Here is a 12,644-nt window from a genome sequence, read left to right as displayed (position 1 = left end):
CTTATGAGATACTTGAAAGGGTTGGACTAGTTGTATTTAAATTGGCTTTGCCACCTATTTTAGACAAGATCCACAATGTCTTCCATGTTTCTATGCTTAGAAGATAGCGTTCTGATCCATCTCATGTTCTTCCAGTTGAATCTGTTGAGGTTATTCCTGACTTGATGTATAATGAAGAACCTATCCTAATTCAAGCTCAAGAAGTAAAGCAACTTAGGAACAAGAGAATCCCTTTAGTAAAGGTACTTTGGAGGAACCATTCTGGAAAAGAAGCTACCCGGGAAAGAGAAGAAGACATGAGAACCCTATATCCGCACTTGTTCCGGGACTAGTGTAAGGTAAATTTCGAGACAAAATTTCTTTAAGGGGGACAGAGTTGTAACACCCCTAAAATACTAGACCAACTCTTGCATGTCGATGGATCATCTAGTAATTACTAGAATATGTTTTATTCTCATTTTTGGAACTTGAAATGTTGTGATTTGCAAACTTTCTTAGCATAAATTGTTATCGTAAATTAAGGTATTGTATGGGGGTATTTGCGTAATTATCTAATCATACTTACTTATACATTGGAAGTGTGGGTATAAAGTACATAAATATAGTTATATATGTATGCTTTTTGGGCAGCCATCTATTTGTTTGGGCAGCCCCTTTTGGTAACATCTGTCCATGTGACAAGGATAACTTTTGTAGCTATATATCTTTACACCTCCTTTGATTGAATTCGTTTTCCCTCAAGTCTAAGAACATTATAACATAGCTAAACAGTTGTTCTTCAAAATCAAGAGAAAAACTAGTCCTTTTGCCTGGAATCCGACACACACACACTTACTTTTGGTAAGTAACGAAATCTGCTTTTGAGCTGAGTAGGGTTTGGTATTTTATGCATATCTCATTCAAAGAAACTCAGTTTACAGTGAATAAATATGTTTTAGAAAGCTAATTCGTAGACTGACAACTCTTGTGTTTATGTAAAATTCTAATTTAGGTGGTATGGATACGAAATAAGGGACGCAACTTATGACAAGTTCCGTCCAGATTTTGGAAATAGAAATCCTGTATGTTCAACTGTTAGTGTTTTAATTATATCTTTTTGTACAAAGCTTATTTTGAGTTGATTCTTGATTATTTGCTAGATTAAGAGATGTACCTACATCTTTTATGAAGGATATAAATTCCATTTTGGCCGTTTTCTATTTCAAATCTAAGTTGCGACATGTAGTGCGTTTCTTGGGTAGAATATTTGTTTTGGGAGTATAGTCGTATTTGTATAGGCTAGGCTTACTTGTGATGAAAACCCTGTGTTACGCCATCATTAATTGAGCTACTAGAAAGTAAATAAGTTATTGAATTAATTTTTTAAGGTTGTATATCCTCGTGTACGAGTTGATGATTTTGATACGCTGGTTGGTCTACGATTTGAACTCGTGAAGTCGTGTTGGACTGTTTTTGTGCTAAGGAACTGAGGTTTGTGTATAAACTTATACTTGTACTCTTTTTACCTGCTGGTATATCTGAAAGTTTACTTTGGTACCTTGGTTACCTCATGTCACTTTGCATTGTCGTATTGATATTCTTTAATACATTAAAGACGCTTGTGTAACTCGCCCACTTGTACGGATTGTTTGATCACTTGGCACTGTTGTTGGGACCTTGTCCTTCTTGTGGCTGTGACTTTGTCACTCTTGGCATGCCTCTTGATTCAGATCATTTACCATCTTGACTCTGGATTTTTAGTCTGTCTTAAGGATGGAAGTTGTCCAATTTAAGTACGAACTAGAAAGACATTTTTAATATGGTTCTTGGTTCTCTTGATTATTGGGTTTTGACCCTTCTTGATACCTGCTTGTGCTTGGTGTGACGACATGATGTATATATTGGGCGACCCTTGTTGTTGAATCTCTTGGAAAACTGTGCTATGAGCGTTCTTGACATTTGGATCTTTAAATATCGAACTTGATACTCTTTATATATTGTTTACTTGATTTATTTATTATGTTCAATTATGATGCCCTTTACTGGAGAATGATAACTTGGCGAATTTGAGGGCGCTGAACCTATAGTTTTTACACCACTAAGCTATATGCTTAGCGATAGTTGTTTCTATCATAGGGAATGTTTGAGAGGATGCTTGAAGTTGGCCATTGAAGATGGAGATTTTAAAAGCTTTAAGGAAGATCACATTTGCATATAGACATATATATTTTGTATAAACCTTAGGACTTGTACTTGATATATGTTTTGTATATTTACATGAGAATTTGAGGGCTGATTTGGTCATGTCACCATGGGTTGTAATATAAGTATCGCTATATGTTTGTTCTTTTTGGGGTGTGTAAACCCAAGTCTTGTAATATCCTAAATCTACTATTACTTTATGAATGTTTTGTGAAGCATGAGCAGGCAGATTTCGATACTCGGAAGCTTGTAATATTCTTGTTATTTCATCCTTGAGTGTGAGGATAATATATATACATGAAAAACTCATCGGTTATTTGCTTAAATTACTTTTCGAAGGTCATTATGCATCTAATCCCTCTACTAGATTAAAATCAGTATGGCCATAGTTAACCTCTTTAAAATTTCGGAAGTATTTAATTAGATTTCTTGTTTAAGTGGTAGTATCCTTTCGAAAGGGTCGCTACAATTCACATATATTGTTTATAGCTAAATTGCTCGCCTTCAGCCTATTTAATTGTTTGTTGTCGCCCTTGGGGATATTGTGGTTAGCTGTTGAGCTATGAACTGCCTATGGGGGGAATGATGTTGTCTAATAGGACTATGTTATTGCCAAAGAGGGCTATGTGTTGCCTACGGGCCTATATTGATACCAAAGAGTGTTATGTGTTGCCTACGGGGATATTTTGATGTCAAAGAAGGATATGTATTGCCTACAGGGCTTTGTGATGCAAAAGAGGGCTACGTGCAGCCCACAGAGCTATGATGTTGCCTAAGAGTGCTATGCGCTGCCTACGGGGCAATGTCGTTACCAAAAAGGGCAATGTGATTTCTTACAAAGACAAGGGGCTACCGATAAGGTTATGTAGATTGATTTGACACCTTCTGGGCTTATGTGGGTCTAAGTAGGTGGTATGTTGTTTGTACCTACCTGGCATATGGGGGCTTGGTTAGGTTGATGTTTGATAATTATTGTATTTTATCAGATTTAGTAGTGGGTCGGCATGCTTATCTAAATTTGATTTCCTTACCTGATTGCTTTTGGTATATTATGATACTTGCTCATTTAGTCTACAACCTTTTTTACTCTGTACATTATTTTGTACTGACGCTCCATTGCCTGGGGGCGCTGCATTCATGCATGCAGGTCCTGACAGACGACCGAGTAGACCTCCTCAGTAGCAGGATTGACTTCTATCCGGTTGGCTAGCCCCTATCCTCCGAAGCTGCCAGAGTTTGGAGGTTTGTTTGCTTTTGTTGTGTATATTTTAATGGGTAGGCTGGGGCTTGTCCTGCCAATCTTTACTACTGTTTGAGGTTTGCAAACTAGTGTGTGGGGTGTACAACTAGGTTATGGCCATGCTGTCCTAGTTTTGTTGGTTTGCTGAAGCTTGTGAGCTGTTTGATGTATTGTCTTAATATATACCTGCTTCCAGTTTTGTATAGATATCATGGTGGCCTCGACGACCCAGTCTGGACTTCTATGCTAGTTGGCTATTTCTTTATATGAACTCTTGGGAGTAGTTGTTTCTTTTATATATATGTTGACAGGGGCCTTACCGGCCGAGGGCTTAGTTTTAAGACGGGATATACTAGTTTGTTTTCTTGATTACGTGTGTCTGCCATGCGCTAGTAGCAAATGGTTCAACAGGGTCGGCTCGAGATGAGGTTTTGCATTAGGACCCAGTTTCGCCCCTTGAGTTTGGGGAGTGAGAGACCCATGGGGAGACATCTTCTCAGCACCCTATAGCTTCTCCACAACTTCAGGAGCCTCTGAGGGTTACAGGACTTCCGGAACCACTAGCAGTACCACCTTTAGTTCCTCTTATTCCATCTGATAAGGATTTCAAGAGTGTAGTATATATGTTAGCACAGTTAGTAGCTACATAACGCCAGCCAGTTGTGCCAGATGTTACCGGAACTTCTGAAGGTCCCGGAAGTTCAAGAGTGCGTGAATTTCTTTCCTTAAATCCTCCACAGTTCACAGGGACAGATTGCAGATAGGACCCTCAGCTCTTTGTTGATCAACTTCATAGGATCTTCAGAGTCATGCATGCCTGAGCGACTGAGTCAGTTGAGTTAGCAGCATTTCGATTGCGTGATGTTGCAATATTTTGGTACGAAAGTTGGGAGAGATCTAGGGGAAAAGACGCATCTCTACCAACTTGGGATAGATTTACAGAAGCTTTCATAGATCACTATTTGCCTCGAGAGATTAGGGATGGCCGGGTGGACCAGTTACTGAACCTCCGACAGGGTAGCATGAGTGTCCGAGAGTACGGGCAGAGATTTGATTCATTGGCTAGATATGCACCAGCATTTATTGATACGATGCATGACAGGGTGCGTAGATTTGTGGGAGGGCATGGCTCAGACTATATCGACGTCTGTTCTACCGCTGCACTAAATGATAATATGGATATCTCGCAAAATCAGGCCTTTGCACAAGGCATAAAGGAGCGCCGACTTCTACAATATATGAGTGGGAGTGTCGAGAGAGAGGGACATAAGAGGGCTAGGCCCGCTGGTTCACAAGGAGATTCTCAGGGTGGTCCCAGACCCCGACATTCTATTAGGCCACCTAGACCTCCACCACAACAGTTCCAGGGTTGTAAATTTTTTCGTTAAGGACAGTCAAACCCAGGTGAGGGTTCACTAGCATTAGGCTCGTAGCAGCAGTGGGGTTCAGACCAGGCTAGGACAGCCCCGCCACGTTGCCCTACCTGCGGTAGGATGCATTTCAAGAGGTGTAGACAAGGTTCCAAAGGTTGTTATTGTTGTGGACAGGAGGGGCATGGGTGGATAAATTTCCCTACCATAGGTCAGGGTGGTATAGGTCAGTCGACCAGGTCAGTAGTAGGTTCTTCCTCATCCGCACAGTCTACAGGGCATGGACCCCAGACTTCAGCACGTAGAGGTAGAGGCGGAGGCGGAGAGGGAGCATCTAGTTCTGTTAGTGGACAGAACCGTACATATTAATTATCCAGACGACATAACTCAGAGTCATCACCAAATGTCGTGACAGGTATATTGATTGATTGCTCCCGTTGTGTTTATGCTTTGATAGATCCTGGATCTACTCTGTCTTATGTTACTGCATTTATTGCGGGGAAGTTATATGTAGTAGCAGAATCATTAGATCGACCCTTTATTGTTTCTACACCAGTTGGTGAGTCTATTATTGCCAGGAGAGTCTATTGAGGTTGCCCGGTAGAAATTACCAACCGTCAGACCTTTGTAAACCTGGTAGAGTTAGAGATGGTTGATTTTGACGTCATTATGGGTATGGACTGGTTAGCGTCTTGTTATGCTAATGTTGAGTCTTGGAGAAATATTGTTAGATTCCACTTTCCAAGAGAGGTAGTTCTGGAATGCAAAGGCGATACATCAACGCCGAAAGGTAGGTTTATTTCCTATCTTAAGGCGAGGAGGATGATCGCTAAGGGTTGTATTTATCATCTTGTTCGCGTTTATGATGTAGATATAGACCCACTTACTCTCTATTCTATTCCGGTAGTTAATGAGTTTGTAGATGTATTTCCAGACGAGCTCCCTGGTATCCCTCCAGAATGAGAAATTGATTTGGCTATCGATATGCTACCAGGTACACAACCCAAATCTATCCCTCCTTATAGATTGACTGTTGCTGAGCTAAAGGAGTTGAAGGATTAACTGAAAGACTTCCTGGATAATGGCTTTATTAGGCCTAGTGCTTCACCATGGGGTGCACCAGTGTAATTCGTGAGGAAGAAAGATGGTTCACTAAGAATGTGTATCCATTATCGACAGCTGAATAAGGCGACTATAAAGAATAAGTATACCCTTCCGAGGATCGATGACTTGTTTGATCAGTTACAAAGTGCTGAGTGTTTCTCATAGATTGATTTAAGATTAGGGTACCACCAGATACGAGTTCGGGAGAAAGACGTTCCAAAGACAACTTTTAGAACTAGATATGGACACTTTGAGTTCTTGGTAATGTCTTTTGGATTAACTAATGCCCCAGCAGTGTTCATGGAACTGATGAATAGTATATTCAGGTTGTATCTAGACTTGCTTGTGATTGTATTTATTTATGATATTTTGGTGTATTCACGTTCAAAAGCTAAGCATGCAAATCATTTGCGAGCAGTCCTTCAGGTTCTTCGAGAGCATGAACTTTATGCAAAGTTCTCCAAGTGTGAGTTCTGGTTGAGTTCTGTGGCTTTTCTAGGCCATATTGTATGAGATTCAGGCATTGCAGTTGATACACCAAAGATTAAGTCCGTAAAGACTTGGCCTAGACCCATGACTCCGACTGAGGTTCGTAGTTTCTTAGGGTTAGCTGGGTACTACACAAGGTTTGTAGAGGGGTTTTCTTCACTTTCAGCACCATTAACGAAGCTGACTCAAAAAGCAACTAAGTTTCAGTGGACTGAGGCTTGCGAGCATAGTTTCCAGGAGCTTAAGGACAGGTTGACATCAGCACCAGTTCTAACATTGCCAGAGGGTTCAGAAGGCTATGCGGTGTACTGTGATTCTTCTGGTGTTGGGTTGGGATGTGTTCTAATGCAACATGGTAAGGTTATCGCATATGCTTCAAGGCAGTTGAGAAAGCATGAAAAGAACTATCCGACCCACGTTTCAGAGTTAGCTGCAGTTGTGCATGCGTTAAAGATCTGCAGACACTATTTGTATGTCGTTCATGTCGACATCTTCACAGATCATAAAAGCCTTCAATATATCTTTATACAAAAAAAGTTATATCTGCGACAACGTCGATGGCTTGAGTTACTGAAAGGCTACGACCTGAATATTTTATATCATCCAGGAAAGGTGAATATGGTAGTCGATGCCCTCAGTCGAAGATCTATGCATAGTTTATCCTATTTAGTTGTTGAGAAGCATGTGAGCTTCATCAGTTAGCTATATTGAGAGGGAGATTGTTAGAGGCAGAAGATAGTGGGGTAACACTTCAGGACACAATCATATCATCTCTAGTTGTAGAAGTGAAATCACGGCAACAAGAGGATCCTAACTTAGAGCAGCTCAGAGCCAAGGCTCAGAATCAACAGACTTTAGCATTTGATCTGGTAGCGGTCGATTGTGTGTTCCGAGTGTTGCAGGGCTTCGATATCAGATTATGGAAGAGGCACATCATTCCCGTTATTCTATTCACCCTGGTTTGACAAAGATGTACCATGATATTAAGGAGATATATTGGTGGCACGGGATGAAAAAGGACGTTGCTGAGTTTGTTGTACAGTGTCCTAACTGCCAACAGGTGAAGGTTGAGCACCAAAAGCCCGCTGGGCTAGTTCAGGAGATAGCCATTCCTTTGTGGAAGTGGGAATCAATTAATATGGATTTTACTACAGGGTTATCTTGATCGCGTCACAAGTATGACTCTATTTGGGTAATTGTTGCTAGACTAACAAAATTAGCCCACTTCTTACCAGTTAGGGATACTTTTACGACTGAAGACTATGTAGGGCTCTATATTAGAGAGATTGTTAGGCTACACGGTGTCCCAATATCTATTATCTCTGATAGAGGAGCACAATTTACCGCCAACTTCTCGAAGTCTTTCCAGAAAGGACTGGGGACACAGGTTAATCTAAGTACAACCTTTCACCCTCAGACAGATGGCCAGGCTGAGCGTATAATTTTGACACACAAGGATTGTTACGGGTCTGTGCGCTAGACTTCAAGGGAAGTTGGGATGACCACTTGTCTCTTATTGAGTTCGCATACAATAATAGGTATCATTCCAGCATCAGGATGGCACCTTATGAGGCTTTGTAGGGGCGAAAATATAGGTCTCTCATTGGAAGGTTCGAGGTGGGTGAGTCAGGGTTTATTGGATTCAACTTAGTACAACAGACAGTGGAGTAGGTTAAGCTCATTCGAGAGAGGTTGCTAATAGCTCAAAACTGACAGAAGTCATACTCAAATGTGCGATGAAGGGACTTAGAATTTTGTGTCGATGATTGGGTATTCTTAAAAGTATCACCTATGAAGGGTGTTATGAGATTCGCAATAAAGGCAAGCCTAGTCCAAGATTCATTGGGCCATATTGGATTCTTTGGAGGGTAGGACGAGTGGCTTATGAGTTATAATTGCCTTCGGGGCAAGAATCTGTTCATCCAGTTTTTCATGTAACTTTGCTACGAAAGTGCGAAGGAGACCCTTATAGGGTTGTCCCAGTTGAGGATGTTCAGATCACAAAGGATTTGTTCTATGAGGAAATTCCAATTGCCATATTAGATCGACAAGTCCGTAAATTGAGGACTAAGGATGTGGATTCGGTTAAATTATTGTGGAGAAACAAGAATAGAGAAGGGGTGACCTGGGAAGCTAAGGATGACATGAGGTCCAAATATCCTCACTTGTTTCATACCCTAGGGTGATGGCATATGAGTTTATATTGGTGCAGTGGGGTAAGATACCTATCAAATTTTTTATATTATTGCTTATTATTATGGTTGTCGTCGTTGTATTTTTGCTCGCACTGTTATTGCAGAGCTATAGTGCTTAGCTATTTATGTCGTCTTGTGAGACACCTAGGTTAAAACTTTATGAGTTTTAGGTTCTGGATAGTCACATTCACAAAGGATACTTTGTCTAAACTTTGGCCACTCCTAAGGACATAACCGGGTGACTCAAATTTTTCATTCGAGGACGAATGTTTCTAAGGGAGGAAGGATGTAACACCCCGACTTTTCTAAACGTCTAAGTTAATTCGTACATTCATGGAAAGACAAAGAGGGTGAGTAATAAATTAAGAATGATGTAGTATATCATATTTTAAGGGTTCAAGGGTTGTATCTCAAGTTTTGAAGTAAGGTAAGTTGCAAAATAAAAGTGGGAGAAAGTTATCATAAGTTCATTTTTAAAGATTTTTCTGAAATTTGGGTCAAATGTTTAGGAAGTTTTCTCCCAATATGTAACGAGTTATGGGTCCCATGACCCATTAAATAGAAGGTCTAGGAGTTTAGTTTCCAACGCATCAAACAGTTTGTTTATACGACTTCAAAATATAGAGATATTTGCATTTTTGCGAGAATGCACAAGCAGGCACGTGAGATGGGTCTACTAAGTCGGTGGAAGCTTATAAGATAGCATCTTCTTAATTTTTCTTCATTCAAATCGTGAGAAACCCACGAAAATCAGAGAAATACTCCTCAAATCATCCTTGTGTGTTCATGATCTCTTCTTGGTCTCTTATAAAAAATTTCCCTACATCGCAAGCTCGTCGTTTTGGTATAATATTCACGGTGAATTGAGCGGTGTAGCTTCGTGGAGGTTGTGGCAGCAGGGTTTGTTTTCAGTGGAGTGATTGTATTCAAGTGTTCTGGTCATATAAAGAAAGGTAGGAATCACCTTTTATCAGATTACGGATACATTAGGTTTTGGATTGTAGTTTATGATAGGAATTCGTATCGATTGTCGAATTGTCATAGTAATTTTTATCCTTAATTAGTGATTGATTTTACCTTTTTCTTTAGTGTTGTAGTGGTGTGGACAGAGGTATTTTCAGCATAAATTATAAAGGAAAAGGTATGTTAAGGCTACTCCCTTCGTTCGGCATATTTCCTGAGAACTTGGGAGTGATATAATAGGGTAGTTAATGTTAGTTATGTTGTAGATGTAATTGTGAGTGGTTGTAAACCCTCATTTTAGGGACTCATAATCTGTTCAGAACAACCCTAAGCTAGGAACGACTTGAACATTATTCATATATATTGTTTATAGCTAAATTGGTCGCCTTCAGCCTATTAAATTGTTTGTTGTCGCCCTTGGGGATATTGTATTTAGCTGTTGAGCTATGAAGTGCATATGGGGGCTATGATGTTGTCTAATAGGACTATGTTATTGCCAAAGAGGGCTATGTTGATGCCAAAGAGTGTTATGTGTTGCCTACGGGGATATTTTGACGCCAAAGAGGGCTATGTATTGCCTACAGGACATTATGATGCAAAAGAGGGCTACGTGCACCCCACATATCTATGATATTGCCTAAGAGGCCTATGTGCTGCCTACGGGGCTATATCGTTACCAAAAAGGGCAATGTGACTTCCTACAAAGACAAGGGGCTACTGATAAGGTTATGTAGATTGATTTGGCACCTTCTAGGCTTATGGAGGCCAAATTAGATGGTTTGTTGTTTGTACCTACCGGGCTTATGGGGGCTTGGTTAGGTTGATGTTTGATCATTATTGTATTTTATCAGATTCAGTAGTGGGTTGGCATGCTTATCTAAATTTGATTTCCTTACCTGATTGCTTTTGGTATATTATGTTACTTTCTCATTTAGTCTACAACGTTTCTTACTATTGTACATTATCTTATACTGACTCCCCATTGCCTGGGGGCGCTGCATTCATGCATACAGGTCTTGACAGATGACCGAGTAGACCTCCTCAGTAGCAGGATTGACTTCTATCGGGTAGGCTATCCCCTTTCCTCCGGAGCTGCCAGAGTTTGTAGGTTTGTTAGCTTTTGTTGTGCATATTTTGATGGGTAGGCTGGGCCCTGTCCCGCTAGTCTTTTCTACTCTTTGAGGCTTGCAGACTAGTGTGTGGGGTGTACATCTAGGTTATGGCCATGCTGGCCTAGTTTTGTTGGTTTGCCGAAGGTTGTGAGCTGTTTGATTTATTGTCTTAATATATTCCTGCCTCCAGTTTTTGTATAGATATCATGGTGGCCTCGACGGTCCAGTCAGGACTTCTGTGCTAGTTGTCTATTTCTTTATATGAACTCTTGGGAGTAGCTGTTTCTTTTATATATATGTTGACAGGGGCCTTATAGGCCGAGGGCTTTGTTTTAAGCTGGGATATACTAGTTTGTTTTCTTGATTACGTATGTCTGCCATGCGCTAGTAGCAAATGGTTCGGCTGGGTCGGCTTGTGTTGAGTTTTGGCATTAGGAGCCAGTTGCGCCCCATGAGTTTGGGGCGTGACAAACTTGGTATCAGAGCAATGTTGTATCCTAGGGAGTGTTTCAAGTCGTGTCTAGTAGAGTCTTGTTTATAAATGTGTTGTGCACCACATTCGATAAGCAAGAAGCTACCGGACATGTTAGAATGAATATCCTTCTTTTCTCACCTCGTGCTATAGAGCGGTGTCTTAAGGGTTTAAGTTTCTTGCTTATAATTGATACTTGTATGCAGATAAAGATGGCTCACATTGGATAGACCACAACTAGCGAGGGGCTAAATACAGCTGCAGGGGAGGGTACCGGCTAGGTACCACAGGTGGAGGTAGCCCATTGTGAGACCTATGGGGAGACCTCTTCTCAGCCCCCTATAGCTTCTCCACCGCTTCAGGAGCCTCCGAGGGCTACAGGACTTCCGGCTCCACTAGCAGTACCACCTCTAGTTCCTCCTATTCCATCTGATCAGGATTTCAAGAGTGTAGTATATATCTTAGCACAATTGGTAGCTGCACAGTGCCAACCAATTGTGCCAGATATTGCCGGACCTTCTGAAGGGCCTGGAAGTTCGAGTGTTCGTGAATTTCTTTCCTTGAATCCTCCACAGTTCACAGGGACAAATCGCAGAGAGGACCCTCAACACTTTGTTGATCAACTTCATAGGATCGTCAGAGTCATGCATGCCTCAGCGACTGAGTCAATTGAGTTAATAGCATTTTGATTGCGTGATGTTGCAGTATTTTGGTACAAAAGTTGGGAGAGATCTAGGGGAAAAGATGCATCTCTACCCACTTGGGATAGCTTTACAGAAGCTTTCATAAATCACTATTTGCCTTGAGAGATTAGGGATGGCCGGGTGGACCAGTTTCTGAACCTCCGACATGGTAGCATGAGTGTCCGAGGGTACGGCCTGAGATTTGATTCATTGGCTAGTTATGCACCAACATTTATTGATACGATGCATGACAGAGTGCGTAGATTTGTGGGAGGGCATGACTCAGACTATATCGACGTTTGTTCTACCGCTGCACTAAATAATAATATGGATATCTTGTGAATTCCGGCCTTTGCACAAGTCATAGAGGATCGCCGACATCTACAGTATATTAGTGAGAAGGTCGAGAGAGAGGGACAGAAGAGTGCTAGGCCCGCTGGTTCACAGGGAGATTCTCAGGGTGGTCCCAGACCCCGACATTCTATTAAGCCACCTAGACCTCCACCACAAACGTTACAGGGTAGTAGATTTGATCGTCAGGGACAGTCAGGCCCAGCTGAGGGTTCGCGAGCATCAGGCTCGTAGCCCTGCCGCATTGCGCTACTTGCGGTATGATGCATTTCGGGAGGTGTAGACAGGGTTCCGAAAGTTGTTATTGTTGTGGATAGGAGGGGCATGGGTGGAGAAACTACCCTACCATAGGTCAGGGTGGTTGTCACGACTCGGGAGCACCCCCAAGTCGTAACAAGGCGTACTCGACCCCGAAGGGGTCTTATACAAGCCACATAGTCATTCATTGCATTCAATAATGAAAATAGTGCGGAATAATAAAAAA

The sequence above is a fragment of the Solanum tuberosum genome, unplaced genomic scaffold, assembly GCF_000226075.1.
Source record: "Solanum tuberosum cultivar DM 1-3 516 R44 unplaced genomic scaffold, SolTub_3.0 scf00001, whole genome shotgun sequence".
NCBI lineage: Eukaryota > Viridiplantae > Streptophyta > Magnoliopsida > Solanales > Solanaceae > Solanum > Solanum tuberosum.
This window is presented reverse-complemented; position numbering follows the sequence as displayed.